General features: G+C 42.6%; 1 pseudogene; it reads right to left on the bottom strand.

The window, feature by feature from the left end:
• Positions 1 to 16816: 16816 nt before the first annotated feature.
• Positions 16817 to 18460, bottom strand: LOC121405312 (annotated as a pseudogene).
• Between the last annotated feature and the right edge of the window lie 705 nt (positions 18461 to 19165).

Genomic DNA, 19165 nt, shown 5'->3' with positions numbered 1-19165 from the left:
CTCATGAAAGCTACTCTGGTCAGCCGTATCCATACAGTTTACCAAGGTCGAATGGCATCTTCAGCCCCTTGTTAAATGAAAGCTCACTGCTTCATGATCTTCGACTAGTTAAGCCGGTGTTTTCACCAGGTCCCGACGGAGTTCCCGGCTGTGTACTCAGGTACTGTTCCGACGCTCTGTGTGGACCCTTGCTTAAACTATTCACCCTATCTATTAACTCTTCATGCTTCCCCCCATCTGGAAGGAATCTTTTATTATTCCGCTCCATAAGAAAGGTAGCAAGTCTGATGCAAATAATTATAGGGGTATATCTAAGTTATCCGCTATTCCTAAAATGTTTGAAAAAATTTTAACTCCGCACTTGCAACATCTCTGCAAATCACTTATATCTCCGTCCCAGCACGGATTTATAAGGCGACGATCAACAACCACAAATTTATTAGAGTTTACCTCTTTTATCATTAAAGGCTTTCAAGGTAACTTGCAGACGGATGTCATTTACACTGATTTTAGTAAAGCATTTGATTCTGTAAACCATTCCCTTTTAGCACAAAAACTTGACCTTTTAGGGTTTCCGCCTAATCTCTTGAGATGGATTTCTAGCTACCTTTGTTCTAGGTCTCAAAGAGTCCTCTTCAAAAACTCCTTCTCTTCACCTGTTAAGGTTACTTCTGGAGTACCACAGGGCAGCCATCTAGGCCCCCTACTATTCACACTCTTTATTAATGATCTGCCTTCAGTATTAACAAACTCTCGAGTACTCATGTATGCGGATGATGTTAAACTTTGTGTCCAGTATAAGGACATTTCATTTCACTCTCGCTTGCAATCCGATCTCAATAACTTTCAATCATGGTGTTGTGCAAATATGTTACACCTAAATGCCTCGAAATGCAAAGTAATGACATTTCATCGCTCCAGCCCCCTATTGGCTCCTTATAGCCTCTGCGGTGGTTCTCTTGAGAGAATTACCTTGGTTGATGATCTTGGTGTTAAATTAGACCCAAAGTTGAAGTTTTCTGAACACATTTCTACCATGGTAAATAAGGCCATGGGTGTGCTTGGGTTTATAAAGAGGTGGTCAAAGGAATTTGACGACCCCTATATAACGAAGACTCTCTATATCTCGCTTGTTCGTCCGATTTTAGAATACGGCTCTTGTGTATGGTGCCCCCAGTACAAAGTACACCAGGACCGTATAGAATCAGTCCAGAAAAACTTTTTACTTTTTGCTCTGCGTGGCCTTAACTGGGATGCAGGTGTGAGACTGCCATCTTATCCTCGTAGATTGCTTTTAATAAACCTTCCAACCTTAGTTAGTCGTAGAAAAATGCTTGGTGTGATTTTTATGCACAACCTGATCAAGGGTGATGTAGATAGCCCTGACTTGTTGAGCCGCATAAACTTTACGATTCCTATTAGATCTACTAGAAACTTCATTCCTCTTTTCCTTCCGCTTTGTAGATCGAATTATTCCTTGCACGAACCATTTAGGGTACTTTGCTCGGACTTCAATTCCCTTTACCACATAATATCAACTACTAATTCCCTTCCTCTTCTTAAATCACTAATACTAACATACCTTTCCCGTAATTAGTTATATTTTTTAGCTATCTTTGCATGCTTAGCTCTTTGAGTTGTGTTTAGCTCTAATTTTCCTCGAATTTTAGTCTAACACCTATCTTTCCTGCATGCTCGCGATCGGTTCGGTAACACGCGTCGCGCGTCATGCGGCAGCGCCCCTCGGTCGGTTGGGCGGGAGGAGGTCTGCGTTTCTGCCTGGGTTCCGCGCGTAACAGGCTTCGGCTTGGTGTCGCATGGGCCACTTGATGGTGCAGTCATTGCATATCAACGTCCAGACAAACTCATTTTCCTTCTCGCTCGCACACTCTGCCGCGCTCAGTGCGCGAGCAACCCCTAGCAGAGGAGGTGTAGAATCTAAATGGTACATATATAATCTACATGTTAGATGTAGAATATACATAATATATGTAGATGTAGATAACAGATGTAGCAAAAAAATGTAAAATGTAAATTTTTTTTTTTAATTCTAAAGTTCTAAAAAATCATATGCTCAAAAATGTATATACTGAAAGAGTACGGGTATAGGTAGAGTCGCGTCCCCAGAAGCGACTCGCACGTTCCTTCTCGTTTTTTCAGAGGTAGTGCTTCTACCTACCTGGTTGCGTAGCACTTTGCAGTTCTGAAAAGCTGACGAATGCAGTTATAAATCCGACCCAGACACTTTGTAGCTGCAGCTTAACGCCTGGAAGATATTAATATTCAAATTCAAATTTCATCATTTTTTGCGGTATTTTTCCACGAAATCTCAGGAAAAGTAGAAAAAATAGACGCACTACTTCTGAAAAAAAAACATTAAATAAATACCAGATTTTTTAAAATTCTTTAAAAAAAAAATTAAACCAAAAAAAACCATAAATCGTTAAAAAATTGTAAACCCCGAAATCTATAAGAAAATTAGTGTATTCTGTGTATTTCACAGATTGTATCTTTGAGGTTCCATTTTACAACCGTGTATTTTCTCAGTCTATGGGCTTCTTTGGCTGCCGTGTCTACTAACTAACCGTGGCCGGGTATGTAGTGAACTTCTACCGACTTAAGATAATGGTTGTGATAGATCTTTTCTCTGATTTTGTAGGCAATGAAATTATCCTGAATGCTCCTTGCCAGTATTATAGCCCCGTTTCTGCTGTCCGTTAGGAACGCGACTCGAGGGAAGCTGTTCCAGATATCATGATCCAAGGCCTTTTCGATAACAAGCAACTCGGCCGACAGATAGGATAGGGTTTTGTGTGTGTAAAAGCTGTCTATAAAACCTGAGCTGTCGTGCAGGAAAGCGGCGCTGGAACGTCTGTTACCTACTGACCCATCAGTGTAGTAGATCTCAAGGCCTCCCTTTGCCAGGTGTGCCCTCTTTTCCCTGTGTAGAACTAATATACCCGCCTGGTCAATGGTGTGCTTATTAGCAGCGGCCCCCTTGAATAAGGCTGACCTAATTTTGTTACAGTGTGTCGTTGTGCTCTCAAAGACCTCAATTATTTCTAAGATGCCGCCAAACTCCCGAAATGCCTTTGCGTAGCCCGTATTTAAATTCCTGTTTAGGGACACCGTTCTAATCGCTGGGAGATTGTATGCAACAACCTTGGCTAACTCCTTAGCGGCCAGGAATCTCATTCTGTATTCTGGAGGAAGCTATCCCGCCATGTGGTAAATGATCGGAATGGGAGTGCAAATGATCAAGCCTAGTGACTTCCTGAGGTGGTGGTTACAATGTGATTTGATTTTGGCTAAAGCGGATTTTGACAAGTTACTGAAAGACGGGCAAGCGTACTCTAGTCTATTTCTGACGAAGGCCTTGTGTAGTATGAGCCCCCTCTTTGGGCTGATACCGTAGTGGCACCCACTGAGAACTCTTAAGAACGCACAGTTTCTGTTTGATTCCGATATGGCCTGCTCAATGTGCACTGCGGCTGAGTTGTTCGCTGATATTAATCTGCCTAGGTATTTTATCTGATCTACTTGCCTAATTTCGACGCCTTGATAAGAGATGTTCAGCTCGGTTCTACTGTTGTCATGCAGCTCTGCGGTGTAAAGGTTGAGCAGGGTAGGGCTGAGATAGCTACCCTTGCTAACCCTCCTATTAACCACTACCTCGCTTTTGCCCTTGATGAGTATACGCCTGTTTAGAAAACTGGTGCTCCAGGCAGTGAGATTTGGGTCAAACTGCATGACACTCATCTTCTGCTCAAGAGTATCCACTCTTACACAGTCGAAAGCCTTTTGTAGGTCAAGACAGGCCGCTACAACCTGTTATCCCCTCGCCTTTAGTGCTAGGACCATATTGATCAGGTAGTTGATGTAAAGCGCAGGGGACCTGTTCCTCCTGAAGGCATAGGACCTGACGGGCAGAAGCTCATAGTTGGAAATGTGCTCGTCCAGTTTTAACTTTATCAACCCGTCTATGAACTTAAACAGAGTGTTTATAAGACAAATGGGCCTGTAGTTCTGGAAGGAGGTGTAGTCAGAGTTCTTCTTTGGAATGGGTACCACCTTTATCCTACGCCAGATTTCTGGGATGAACCCACTGAGCCATATTCTGTTTATAATTTCAAAATTAAATTTTTTCCCCCACCATCTGGGCATTTTATCTGCAGGTTGTGAATTATCCGATTATCCGATAGAATTTTTGTCTACAAGCGTTTCTCACGCGAAAAAGTTTCTCTGTTTCCTCACTCCACCATTTCTTGGCAACATACTTGTTGTTGCTGGGAATGATGACTGTGTTTTTGATGTTCAGGGATCTAACCTTCTCATTAAGTTCCTGCAGGTTTTAAAAGTTGTTTGCTCCAGGAATACGATTTATTGTGCAGCACTTTCTTTTCTTGACGGGTAGTATCTAGACTTTCGACTGGTATAACTATTGGGAAGTGGTTACTGTTCGTTATTTTGGATTGAAGGACTTTCCAGGAAATATTGCCGTTTCTGTGATTGGAAAAGGAAAGGTCAAGAACTGAGAATTGGGATGGGTTCCTAGAGAAGGTTGGAGAGCCGTCGTTAAGACAGATGAATATCGCCTCTCGGGTAGCATTCTCGATGCTGCGACCCTTGCGGTCACAGGAAGTGTTTCCCCAAATGGAAGACTTGGCGTTAAAATCCTCTCCCACCACTAATGGGTTCTCAAGCTCAAACACCTTTTTTATGCCTGATTTAAATTGTGAGAATGTCGTTGACGGCGCAGCATATGCGTTTAGAATGTTAAAATTGTTTTTAAGGTTCAGGGTCTTAATTTCCACGACTTCTAAATTGTTGTCTATTTTAAGGATGCTAAATAGTATGCTTTTTCTAATGTAGATGCCTACTCCGCCGTACCCGTCCTCTTTGGGCTTGCAGAAAAAATTATAGTCTAGAATACTGCAGTCCGCGTTGTTAACCAACCAAATCTCCGAGAGGATGGCAATATCAATATCGTTGTTCAGTAGGAACATGTTTAGGAGCTGTTTATTATTATTATAAGTATGACTTTGAATGTTTAGTTGAAGAATCTTCATTTAAATGTTAAGGTACCCCTCTTCCATCCCTTGGGATATTTGCAGACGGTCTAGTTCTGCATTGGAGGCATTAATAAATTCCCTAATCTCGTGAATAAACTTCGTGACTATAGGGTCCCCTTTCAGTACATTGCTTGGCTCCACCAGGAATGCTGTTGGTTTGGCTCCCAGTGCGTTCAGCCAGTACGAGGCGGCAGAATGGATTTCCCTGGTGGCCTCTGAGCTGTTATTAAGGAGTTCAGTGCTGCTGCAGGACTGCTATTTTGCCAAAGAGACGGGGAAATTTTCCTTGGTCCCTTAAGTTGGGTGAAGATCTATTAAACAGTGTCTTGACCTCCGCCCTTGATAGGATTTCTAGAGTCATACTCTTTTGTATGGCACAGGCCTTCTTCCTAGCCACGCACTGCAGCCATTAGGCAAAAGCCAGGTTTGTATAAATACTTATGGATATATGAACAATCTTTCCCCCTTGTACCACTGGAGCTTCGAAAGTTGCTGTTTTTTTGCAGATTTAAGCAAAGTTCCTTGAAATAAATTAATTTTTTTTCCTTCCGCAAAAATTTCGAGTATCGCGCCACACCAGTGTTGGACAACGTCTTGAAACGTTGTAACGTATTTTCGCAGAATTTGTGGCAGTCAGAAACAAAATATTTTTCATGTGACATTAAATTATCTTTCTCTCTTTAATGCGCAAAGATGCCTCTATCTCTGTGTATATGACGATATTACAATAGAAAAGTACGTACAGCATCCATTTTTTCCGGTACAACAAAAATTCTTGGATGACACTCAATGGGATTCGTATGCCCGAAAAATTACAAACTTTTAAATGAAAGATGCGTTTTTTAAGTCAAGTCATATAAAAAAGTCAAAAAATATTAGTGTAGTTTGTGATTTATCGTCGTTTTAAACCAAAATCTATGCAAAAACGATTTGGCTGAAAATGATAACTGTTGTGGACACTCTGCTTTTGTTGTATTAAATGCGTGTATTTGGTTGAGAAACTGCATAAAATCGCTGTTTAGCTGCTAATCACTTTTGTAAGAAATTGGCCCTCTGCAAGGCCACACTGGACAGAGGGCAACACTTGCCAATAGAGTAGCAAAAACATCGATGCTTATCGATGTTTTGAAACAAAAAAGATCGATAGTGACGATATATCGAGATTTAAGATTTTAAAATATATTATAAAGCAAATTTAATAGCTTAAATATTTTCTTGCGCATGCTAATCATGTTGCAGGCCGCAGATGATGATGATGAGGTCAACATTGACTGAGAAGAGATATAAGAATGTGTCGCATATTGACTTCTAAATTTGAATGAAAACGAATTATAAATGTTACTCCCGTAATCTATGACGAACCACGGTCCGATTTGCTACTTTTGTGGGCTGGCAGTTTTTGTCTAATGTAGCCTGCCGTAGGCATAAAGGGTGGCGACCTAAAATAAATACACTCAGGGCTTGAATAGGTGTTGGCATATTCTTGCAAGTGTGAGTGATGAGCTGAAAAGAACTGCGCAATTAGTGAGTTTTTGGATAGGAACGCGAGAATGTCATGCCACGCGTCAGAAAACGTTATGCCCACAAAGTGGCACAAGAGGACGATGAAAACACTGGAGAGGATTGCCGAAATGAATCTCCGACAAATGGATATCTTTGTTAAAAACACTGAAGTTTGTGGTAGTTTGTGACTGCTTCTACTAAATCGAACCAAAGCGGTTCGGGACATTTTGGGATAAAGGCCTGTCTCCAGCACCACGGAAAATTCCTGCCATGAATTTGCTTGTTATTCCATGAGGGTGTGGAACATAGCTAAAATAAGGTTGATGAATCAGCTGTGTTTTGTAAACAGTGCCAACTGTAAAATTCTGCTAAAATTAAAAAAGGAAAAAAATTCACTCTGATGATGAATTGATTGTGTTGTTGCAAAACAAAAAGGAATAATTTTCATCTCTCTTTTTGGTTTTGCGGACAGTTTTGCAGAGCGTTTATAAACATGTCTACAAACTATCTCGATTCCGAGTTTTTGTGCTTGCATAACCTAACGGATCATCTCCGGACTGGATGGTGGAAGGTCGACTGTGGGAATAGGCTATAACATTTTTATTTTTATTGTTTTTTTTCTTTTAATTTAATAATACACTTTTTCAAATTTTGTACTTTAAAATTTTAACTTTTCAGTGTGTTGAGCTACTGAGCTTCTTCAGTAGCGCTGTTTTGCAAGATTATTTAAGAGACGATGATTGTTCAGTTAATATATTCACAGTTTATTTTACTTTAGGTAATATATATGTATTATCCAAAACTAGCGAGAGGTGTGCGGATTTGATAACGAGAGTTAACGATGGGTCGATTGAAGACGCGGGGGCCGGTTCAAGACTGTTGAAGTTGATATGTTAATGTTAGGTTTAGTTTAGAACTTTGTGGCAGGCAGGTCACTGTGCCAGACAGCCAAACGTTTCACTACGGTTATGATCGAATTTAAAGTGGCTTCTGCCTTTTCTGATTAGCCTCCCCCACAGCGGCTGACGAAAGCCGAGAAAGAGCAAGGCACCAGCAAGAGCATAAGTACAAGCAAACAAACGGTTATAAAGAGAGACATTACATTAAGAGATGCTCAACTACTCTATGTGCTGCCATGGGCTGGCGCTTAGCCGAACACAGTGTTAGATATTAGAGATGCATAAACATAACCAACCTATTTATTAGATATTAGAGATCCATAAACATAACCAACATATTGTGGCACGAGTTTTGGTTCTTTTAATATGTACTTTTATATTAATTTGCACGTCTTTCTCTCTTTCTTGTCGATTGCCGGATGTCCGCGTCTTGCTGTTATCGCGCCCTCCTATCGATCCTATCTATCAGTATCCACAATACTTATCGCATAAGACTATCACCACTAACCATTCAGTATACTGTATGTCTCTCTCTCTGTAGCTTACAGTATACCAAAGACAAAATACGAACAAGCTACATAACGCCATACGAAATTTTTGCACACGAATTTTGCAGGCTGGCTTTAGAGCTGGCTCCAGGCTCTCTTGAAATTTTTTAGAGAGAGAGCGCGCTCTAGAGTCAGCCGCTCTCTTGTATGCGTACAGCATACGAAGGCCCACGAAGTTGGTTCTTTGCCGCTGCGACAGCCGAGCCGAGTCGTCGCGACGACTGTATGTGTGCACATGCATACGTTTTTTACAGCGCTGTCGAAATATACCCTTCACTTTATAAGTGTAAGTTAATTTTGCCAGAAGCTTACCACCCCAATATTAAAAAACTCTTATATTGTATATCCCTCCAATGATAATTTCTTTTAACATGGTATATTCGATAATAATGAGCGGATATACATATATAAAAATACATATGTAATATATTTAATACATGACTTCACATTGGAATAATTGTCATCAGGGTATTCAGCGTGCGTTTCGTTTCTCAACTCATAAAAAGGTTTTCGTTGGTTCTGCTGGTTCTGTGTGTTCTCACACATACAAGTGGATTCTATTTTTAGATTCGTACGCTATCAAACTTGTGCGAGTTCGAATTTCGTGGCATGCTAAAAAATTGGCTTGCATATGGCAATTAAAATGTATGAGCGTTACGCATCTTAGACTTATAGGCTGTTTACATTGGGGCTGCGTCATGCTTCTTTGCGTCTTACCGGAGACCCAGTTTTTTTTACATAGGTTAAGCCACTAACCATACAGTATATAGATGTGCCAGTTCATACAACGAAAGGGGCGCAGCTGAGTGTTCTGTCCCGGCTCCCAGCGCTTCGGCTCTGTGAGGCTGAGACACTCGGGCGAGAGCCAGGCCATTCGGGTCAGGAGCTGGGCCGTTCGGGTCGGGAGCTGGGCCGTTCGGCATGTATGACTCATGTCGGGAAGCGAAAGCAAGCTGAGAATTGCAAATGTATGTGTGTAAACAGACACGACAAAATTTTGTATCAATTCTTATTTTCCGGAACCGTTTTGAGTTTGTTTTGAGTTTCGTTTCCAGGTTACGTATTTGAGTGTGTGCCATGTATTCACACATACTGTGCTTGTGTGTGGGCTCTACAATTGTTGGCCGCTTGAATTGGTTTTTCGTTTTGTTTTGAGGGCTGATGTGATGTAGCGACCTATTCAGGGCCGGATCAACCCTCAACCGGGCCCTGGGCAACCATCAATCTGGGGCCCTCCTTTATTTTTTATTTTTCTCAGTGGCTATTATATTTTTTATTCATTATTTGGAGTTTTGTTTTTTCAACAAAATTGTTCTGTTATTTCTAGGAGGGCCCTAGGCAACTGCTAATCCGGCCCTGGACCTATTCCCGTCGTAAGACTTCATATTTTCTTGGTGTGTTCTGTCGCTCGACTCGACTCGACGCGGGTCGAGCCGAAAGCAGAGGCAAAGGCTAGCCTAAAAGAGAATGGAAGAAATACCCCGCGCGACCGACGCAACATCAGCTTTTCAAAACAAAACGAAAAATATTTTATGAAGGGCTTCGTCAATGCCTCGACCCTTGAAAAACCAATTCAAGCGGCCAACAATTGTAGAGCCCACACACAAGCATAGTATGTGTGAATACATGGCACACACACATTTACGTAACCTGGAAACGAAACTCAAAACGTTTTCGGAAAATAAGAATTGATACAAAATTCTGTCGTGTCTGTTTAAACACATGCATTTGCAATTCTCAGCTTGCTTTCGCTTCCCGACATGAGTCATACATGCCGATCGGCCCAGCTCCCGACCCGAATGGCCTGGCTCCCGACCCGAGTGTCTCAGCCTCACAGAGCCGAAGCGCTGGGAGCCGGGACAGAACACTCAGCTTGCGCCCCTTTTGTTGTATGAACTGGCACATCTATATACTGTATGGTTAGTGGTTAAGCATAGGGCCCTAGTGGTGGCAAAAAGTTGCGTCGGTCTCTGATTCATGTGCGTCTATTCGATATATTCGATTGCTTTTGCGCTTAACAGCACATTTTTGCACTTTTCTGCCTATCAGTTCAACTATCACCACTAATAACAATAGAAACTTGGAGATCAAAAATCAAATTTTGGCGCTAAAAATGTATGGTTGTGCAAAAATGTGAAAATATACCTAAAATCGTTAAATAAAATACTTGAAACTGATTGTATTATTATCATACGACATTTTTGTGACCCCCTGATGCCAATAAGACACTGCTGGAGACGAACTTAGATGGTTTTCATGAACAAACTCTACAAAGAAATGTCTGAAAATAATAAATAAATATGAGAATCTTCAAAATTTGTTTTTCTTTCCTTGTCATCAAGCACCCAAATCAGAATTCAAGACGCATGTCTGCCAATGGAAACGCCAAATCTGCTTCATTGCGTCTATTCCGATATCGATAGCAGACGCGCCCAGTGTAAAAAGGCTATTATATTGTCTTTGAGTATACTGTATGGTTAGTACTATCACATAAGAATTATCGTATAAGACTATAGCATGAGTGGTGATATCAGGGTATTGGGGTATCAATAAGGGTACTATGGGATGGGTAATGGTACTCCTGTTATAGGTGTTGCCTTACACTACTACTAGTGAACATACTTTCGATGTTTTTGCAGCTCTAATAGCCAAGCCATCCAATAAACGCACCAAGGAAACTCAATCTAAACCATTAGCTAAGCTCACCAAGGCTCTATCTGCCGAGGATTAGGACATCTGTATTATCTGTCAGCACCTTCTGCCAAGGAAATTTACCGTCACAAACTCCATTAAATTCAATGAATTTAGTCGTCAGGTGCATTTAATCCCGGGGGAATGGTGGCAATTTTTTAAACATGTGAAACACCGATTCACGCTGCCACCATCCACCAACCACGAAAAACAGCTGATGCAAACAATTTGGTGCGGCGGAAAATTTGTTTACTTTTATAATTTAAATGAATATTAAAAATATTGCAATGGTTGTGAATGTGATTCAGAACAAACATATATTCCTGCACAATCTAATCATGTCGCTGGACATGGATGATGATAATGAGGACATTGACGAGGAGAATTTATTGGAATGGATATCCGTTTTAAAAACACTGAAGCGTGGTCATTTGTGACTGCTTCTACCAAACCCAATCCATGTTTTAAATACAAATACATATTCTATCTTTGCTGAGAAGCGGTTTGGGACAACGGGGCGTTTTTTAAGGAAAGTTTTGTATAGCCATAGCATTGTATACTTTGGGCTCTTCTTCTGAGTAGAGAATATTGGCTGTCAGCCAATAGCAAGTGCAATATCCTGCATGAGTTTTGCGGAGCATTCATAAAAGAATTCCCAGAGGATAGTCCACAAATTAAGTTATTGTGCCTGAGACAATTCTGATAACCTATTACGTGGGCGGATCAATAATTCCGAGAACTTTTGGATTAAAAAAAAGTTTTTAGATAGGCAATCTTTTTATTTATCAATATGGTCTTATTTTAGCTTTATAAAATTTTTTTCAGCATTTCTCAACTATTTTATCCTATAAAAAACACCATTTGTCGAGGACCGCAAGAGATTATTTTTTTTAAAAGAAGACTTAATCATATGACTCAGAACTTTTTCGGCCGAGCCATTTCTTGAGGTTTGAAAACAAAAAATAGTCACTGGGGACTAGATTCAGAGAAAATGGTGCTTGAGGGATCAATTCGTAGCCGAATTTATGCATTTTTGTAATGGATACTGCACATGTCTGAGCCCTTGCATTGTTCTGGTGGAAAACAATTTTTTCTTAGCCAAATGCTGTCGTTTCCTTTTCAAATCCTTATTAAATCGATCCAATAAGTTGGCATAATATTCGCCATTGTCTGTTGTACCCTTTCTAAAGGTAACACTAGTCGACAAGAGTTTTCCTCAAGGAACAAAACCAACTTTTTATTAAAGATTTGAGGCTTAGAAATGATTTAATGATATTTTTTTTTCTATGGCAGAACTTTTTTTTGAATCATTTTTGAAAACTGATATTTTTTTAAGCTTTTTTCAGAGGTAGCGCTTCTTTTTTCACAGAAATCTAGTGTCTTACGTCTGGTAGTAAAGAACTTTGCTATTTTGAAAAGATAATTAAAATAGCTAGAAGCCCAAACACTTTGTGATTTTAGCTAACCGTCTGGGAAATATACAGCATTGAAATGCAGAATTGATGATTTTTGTGTGGTATTATTACGAAATTTTGACTTTAAAAACTCAGAAAAAGGCGAAAAAAAATTATAACCTGTGTCCTACATTTTTGTTGTGTATATGTGCATTAATTAGGCGTCGTTTAAAGTATTGCTCATTAAGCCTAGTACTCAGATCCAAAAACTCTTTGCCAGCAAACAAATGTCATATATTCTTCGAGCGGCCAGTGTGTGACCAGAGGTGTGCACTGCATTCCGAACGGCTACACTGCTCAGACCGCTGCTTGGTTTTGTTTAAAGTTAATAAAATGCACTTCTTCGGCTGGGGCTGCTCTTTCTTGAAATCTAGGCTTTTGCCTGTCATATTTCAGCGTCTGACAAGTATCGCATCTATTTATGAAATTCGTGATTTTCTGTTTCATATTAGGAAAATAAATGATTTTCTTTAGATGACTTAGAGTTTCGTCTATTACCCTATGGTTATTATTAAGATGGTATGTTCTAGTTTCCTTCTCTTGCTAATGCTGATCGGTAATATCCCTAAGAAAAACTGTACATCTGATTATTTTGAACTTTCCCGATTGGGAAAAATATTGCGCAACTGTTAGGTTTACTAGGCCAAAAACGACCTCTGTGGCTAGAATCTCACAAGTCTTGTCTGGTTTCAAATACTTTTTCAAATAGTATTAAAGCTATTTTTTCTTTGCTAAAATTATTATCAGATATTACCCGTCTTATTATATTTTTAAATTTTATTAACGTTTCGACTTTTGTGTATTGTTCTCTTTTGAATATTAGTTGGATTCTTAATTCGTTTAAGTCATTTAAAATCACGTCGATTGTTATACAGCTTGTCACCCCTTTTTGTAAATGACTTCATAATCATACTTCAGGAGCTGTAATTTTCATCTGAGCAGTTTGGAGTTTGGCGCTTTGAAGTTCATCAACCACGTTAGTGGTCTTTGGTCTTTTGTCCGATAAGATAGGGTCTAAAGTGTGTCGTGGCCAAAAGAATGGCCAGCATTTCCTTCTCTACAGTAGAGTAGTTTATCTCGGTATCCGATAGTGTTCTACTAGCGTAAGATACCGGTCTATCATTTCCTAATGATCCTTGGAACAAAACCGCACCTAGGGCAAAGTTGCTGCCATAAGGGGGATATAAGGGAACAGTGCAAACTCGAAGAAAATACAACAACAAAATCATAAACCAATCAGAAAAGACACAAAACCGGTTTACTGTAATGATGTCATTTTGATCCAATTTCGATACTTTTAACTCTGCTTTGCGGCGAATTTAAGTTAACTAACTACCTAATATAGCCAAAATTTTATTTGGCGGTGAACAGCCCGACAGAAATCAGAAAGTCTTTTGTTATGTGTATCGACTCCGATAAAAAGATTCCTTCCTCTATGTCAACTGGTAACTTGATGATTGACTTTCAAGATTCATTAATAAGGTTAGGGCCTGACGTTTTTTATTTTCTCTATGCAACTTGGTTTCAAATACTGGTGTTTTTGTATCCGTACTCAAAAAAGAGTTAAGGGATGTTTTGTATTTGTGGTAAAAGTGGATGTCTGCGACGCAGAGAAGGAATCTATAAAGTATATATATTCTGGATCAGCATCAATAGTCGAGCCTATGTCTGTCTGTCTTTATTGGGAAAACAGGGACTTTGCCAGCAACTGAAATAAAATGGTTAGCGAAATCACAAAACTTTTGGTTCCTTGATTTTTAATGGGTAGCTTTATTTTTACGTATTATTATGCTACCGGGTAATGCTATGTATTAGATTATTTTTATTTGTTTTACGATGCGTATGGCGGTTATTGGTTGACCGACTGCCTGACTTGCGTGTTTGTTATTTGCCTGACTGCTATGGCTTATAGACTGGCTACCTTTCCATGCCAGGCAGTGCCTTTTATGGGTCGCCCGGCCTTCGATTCTCCCATTGATCTCTTACATAAGTTATTAGTGTTACTGCGAGTTTGGAAGGGAACTACAAATATATTGTGGAATTCTAACTTATGGGTAAGCGCGTGTAGACCGGTCCGTGGTCGGTAACGGAGGGTTACCTAATCATTAGCCCTCCAGACAGTGTCCAATATCCAGGTAAGGTGATCGTTGTGCACCGGTACAGTCGGAAAGGCTTTTCTTCGCATTTCGCATTTTTTCTCTTAAATATGATACGAGTGGGAAAGCAATGTAATTATTGGGATCTTGGTTTATTTAGCATTATCTTGCGTAGGCGTCTGAAATGGAAACAAGAGAAATGTAGCTTTGGGCTTATACATTTGCATATATATGTCTGAACGTTGATATGAAATGACTGCACCATCAAGTGGCCCATGCGACACCAAGCTGAAGTCTGTTACGCGCGGAAACCAGGCAGAAACGCAGCCCTTCCTCCCGCCCAATCTATCGAGGGGCGCAGCCGCATGAAGCGCGACGCGTGTTACCGAACCGATCACGAGCATGCAGGGAAGATAGGTGCTAGACTTAAATTCGAGTAAAATTAGAGCTAAACACAACTCAAAGAGCTAAACATGCAAAGATAGCTAGGTTAGGTTAGGTTGAGGCGGCTGTTGGGGTTGTCAGAGACCCGACACACCTAGGCCGGTTTCGGCCCATTGTGATACCGCATGTTTCGTTCCCATTCTCCCTCGTGAGACCCTATGTTATCCATTATCCCATCCGGATGCCCTTATGAAGCCTGCGATCCGTCTGGGACTTATTGTAGACATGTCCGAAATGTCAGTTAGAAAAGGAGCGCCCAAGTATTGAAGTCTCCTTCTACTGAGAGCCGGGCAGGAGCAGAACAGGTGTTCCACAGTCTCCTCCTCGTCCTCATCTCTACAGCTTCGACAGAAGTCGTTATATGGGGCGCCCAGCCTGTTTGCATGTGTGCCTATTAGCCAGTGTCCCGTAAGGGAGCGTATGACTGAGCTGCACCTACTCCTACTGAGTTTGCAGAGCTCATCGGTGCGCTTCCTATTAATGCTAGGCCATGTTTGCCGAGTTATGCGACATAGTGGCACAGTTTGCCATCTGTCATTTATTAGTCGCTTAAAATGTTCTTTTATTTTGAGCTTGCAGGTGGCCATTGGCATACGAATATCCTCCTTATCATTGAGAAGGGGGATTGTTGTTCCAGCTCTGGCCAGCTCGTCTGCTATGCAGTTGCCTTCAATGTCCTGATGGCCCGGGACCCATATTAGGCTGATGACGAACTGATAAGCCATCTCATGGAGAGATTTGCGACAGTTTTCCACGGTAGCCGAGCTTGTTGTTATCGCATTCAGCGATTTGCTCGCAGCTTGGCTATCACTATAGATATTTATGTGAGTTGCCGCAGGGGTTAGTTCCTGAAGACAGCTCAAAGCTTCCTTGATCGCTATGACTTCCGCTTGGAAGACACTGCAGTGATCCGGGAGCCTGAAGGAGTGACTTATGTTCAGCTGTTCGGAGTAGATTCCTCCTCCGACCTTGTTATCCAGCTTTGAGCCATCAGTGAAGATTCGAATGGCTCCCTTTGGACCAGGTGGTCCCTCAAGCCAGTTGTTTCTGTGAGGGATGATTGTTTCAAAGGGGGTATCTGTATACTCCCTCGGAACGCAGTAGTCCGTTTTTGTGGGGACGATTTTGTTTCCATTTAGGATGGACGCATGACCGGTGTGATGTGACACCCATTGGTCAGAGTCTCTAAGACGGATTGCTGCCATTTCTGCCTGCTCCTTACCTGCAAGGTCAAGGCTCTGCAGGCATAGTATAGCATTTAGCGCATCCGTTAGTGTTGTGCTCAAAGCTCCACTGATGCATAGGGCTGCAGTGCGCTGCACCTTGCCCAGTTGTTTAGTGATGGTCCCCTTCGATAGGGCAGGCCACCACACTGCGACTCCGTAGAGCAGTATTGGTCTTACTATTGCTAGGTAGATCCATTGGACTATTTTTGGGTTCATGCCCTATTTTAGCCCAATGGCCTTCTTGCAAGTGTAGAGGGCTATCGTAGCCTTCTTCACTCTGTCTTTGATGCTCAGGTTCCAGCTAAGCTTTTTATCAATTACCAACCCTAAGTAACTGGCACTGTCGCTGAAGGAGAGCCTGCATCCGTTTAGTATTGGGGGGTTGAGGGACGGGATTTTGTATTTGGTTGTAAACAACACAAGTTCCGTTTTAGAGGGATTAACTCCCAGTCCACGCGACTTTGTCCATTCTGACAGTCGCGCGAGCTTCGCGGTCATTAGATCGCAGAGTGTTTGAGGGAATTTTCCCGAGAAGATAATGGCAACGTCGTCCGCGTATGCTACCACCTTGCAGCCCTCCCCCTCCAGGTCACACAGAATCTTGTTGACTGCTATGTTCCATAGAAGGGGAGACAGGACACCACCTTGCGGGGTGCCTCTGTTGACATACCTTGACTGAGTGGACGATCCCATTGATGATGTCACTGTCCTGCATGTGAGCAATTGATCTATGAGCATCACCAAGTGACGATCCACTCCCAGGTCAGTCAGGGCCTCTGTGATGGCTCCTGGTATGACGTTGTTAAAAGCTCCCTCAATGTCTAGGAAAGCGATTAAGGAGTATTCTTTGACGTGTAGAGATTTCTCTACCGCCGAGATTACTTCATGGAGTGCCGTTTCCGTGGATTTTCCTTTTCGGTAGGCATGTTGAGCACCTGACAGCCACTGAGGATTTATAGTTGTCCTCAGCTGCAGCCCGACTAGTCTCTCAAAGGTTTTGAGAAGAAAGGACGATAGATTTATTGGTCTGAAGTCTTTTGTGGTTGTGTGTGAGGGTTTTACTGCTTTGGGGATAAAGACTATTTTAGCCTTTAGCCAAGCACGGGGGATTTTTCCCACTGTCAGTATCTTCCTGAAGATACTTTGCAGCCAGTTGATGGCCATGTCCCCGGCTTTTTGTAACTGAGCCGGAATGACTTGGTCCGGGCCAGGCGATTTGTAGGATTTAAAGCTGTTTACTGCCCAGCTAATATTCCGTTTTGTGAGGATGTGCCCCATCGAGGTTTCCGGGCCTTCACTTGGGGTGTCTGCCGGCTCGATGGTCGTACACCCAGGAAAATGAGTATCGAGTAGAATGTGTAGGGAGTCCTCACTAGAGTTTGTCCACGTACCATCCGTTCTCTTGAGGTATCCCACCGAGGGTGATGTTTTTGACAGGATCTTGCGTAGCCTTGCGGCTTCGGAGCAAAATTTTTGCCAAGAGGCCCTTTTTGCTCTCCTTGTTTCTTTTTTGTATAGGGTTAGCTTACTTTTGTAATTCCCAATGCGCTTCCTCGCTGCTGCTTTTGGCTCTGTTAAAGAGAGTCCTGCAGTCTTTCTGGAGGGTATCTATATGTTTAGACCACCAGGGGGGTTTCTTTTTCCCTCTTGGTTTGGTTGAGGGGCAAGCTGCCATGAAGGCCTTGTTGCAAGCTTCCGTGAAATTGTCCACAACACGATTAAGATCGTCTTGTGTGTCCGGGCATTTTGTGGCTAGGGGGGGGGGGGAGTAATTCCTCCATTTTTGCACTATACGTATCCCAGTTGGCTTTCCTTGGATTAATATAGCTAGTGGGTATGGTGCTTTCGAGCGATAGGATTGTCTCGATGTACCTGTGGTCGGAGAAGGAGTGGTCCTCTAGGACTCTCCAACTTTCCATTATGTCTGACAGTTTGTGAGACAATAGAGTGAGGTCAATAACCTCTTGATGGTTTTTATGATGAAAGTGGGGTCATTACCCCGATTACCAATAATTAGGTTGGAGTTCAGGATGAAGCTGAAAAGTGATTCACCCCTTACATTTGTATCCGAGCTCCCCCATTGGGTGTGATGAGCGTTGGCATCGCAGCCTATTAGTAGGCTTGTATCCGACCTCTCGCTGTCGCTGGCAATCTTGCGAACGAGGTCACTGGGAGGATCACTTTCCTCGTGAGCCATGTAGGACGACACCAGGTTCAGGCGTGTCCCTTGTAGCTCTAGGCTAGCCGCCGTGTTGTCGCCATTGCTAAAATTGTGGAGCAGAAAGATATTTAGGTGCTTTCTTGCTAATATGCAGGTTCTAATTTTGCCTTCAGTTTGGGCTACAATCAGCTTGTAGTCCTTCGTCGCTAATCCACAGACCCTGCCTCCTACCACCCAGGGCTCTTGGATTAGGACTATGTCCCCTCCGCTTGCGACTAAGCGGAGTATCAGGGCAGCGGATGCTGCTTTACAGTGGTGGAGATTTATCTGCAGAAGCCTCAGAGACTTCATTAGAGTCGTTCTCCACCACTGTAATGTCGGCGTCAGAGTCGTCGAGGATCTCGTCCCGACACAACGCCTCAAAATCGAGCATCAGCTCCGTCTCCGAGGAGTAGCTCTTCAGGGCCGGCTTCGGGTCTACGTCGGGTGCCTCGATCTCCGAGGCAACGTCCTGCTTAACTGGGTTGTTGACAGAACGCGCCTCGGCCGCTGCATCCGACTTATAGACCTTCATGGTCACCGAGCTGAACCCGAAGTTAAGCTCTCCCCTGGCTGCCTCGATCGGGGCTAGCGATTCCTTGTTCAGCACAACCACCGCCTGATTTGTGGGGCCCTTTGATGCCTCCACTTTGACCACCTTCCAATCTGAGGTTGGCAGTGTGGGGTTGCATCTCTGCAACATCGTGAGGATCCGCTCGGGCTCCTTGAAAGTGGCCGGTACCCATATACGGGCCCTTGGTCTACTGGGCACCTCGCTCCAGTCCACAGCGACGAGCTTCGCCCCGGCGTAGACCTCACCGATTTGCGCCACCGCAGCTTTGTATAGCTTTACGGAGCGCTCATCCTCGCAGGCTACCACCTTGATGCTCCCCTGGAACCATCCCATGTCTTTGCAGACTGGGGGTGGCCCGGGATCCTTCTCGAGAAGCTCGAAGCAGCGGTCGGCCAGTGCCGCTTCCACCCACTTCCACTGGCTTCTGGGTATTTTCCCCTCCGCGCTGCCTTTGTCGA

This window comes from Drosophila obscura, unplaced genomic scaffold (genome assembly GCF_018151105.1).
Source record: "Drosophila obscura isolate BZ-5 IFL unplaced genomic scaffold, ASM1815110v1 contig_139, whole genome shotgun sequence".
NCBI lineage: Eukaryota > Metazoa > Arthropoda > Insecta > Diptera > Drosophilidae > Drosophila > Drosophila obscura.
Note: the sequence above shows the minus strand (reverse complement) of the source record. Positions and strands in the feature narration are given on the sequence as shown.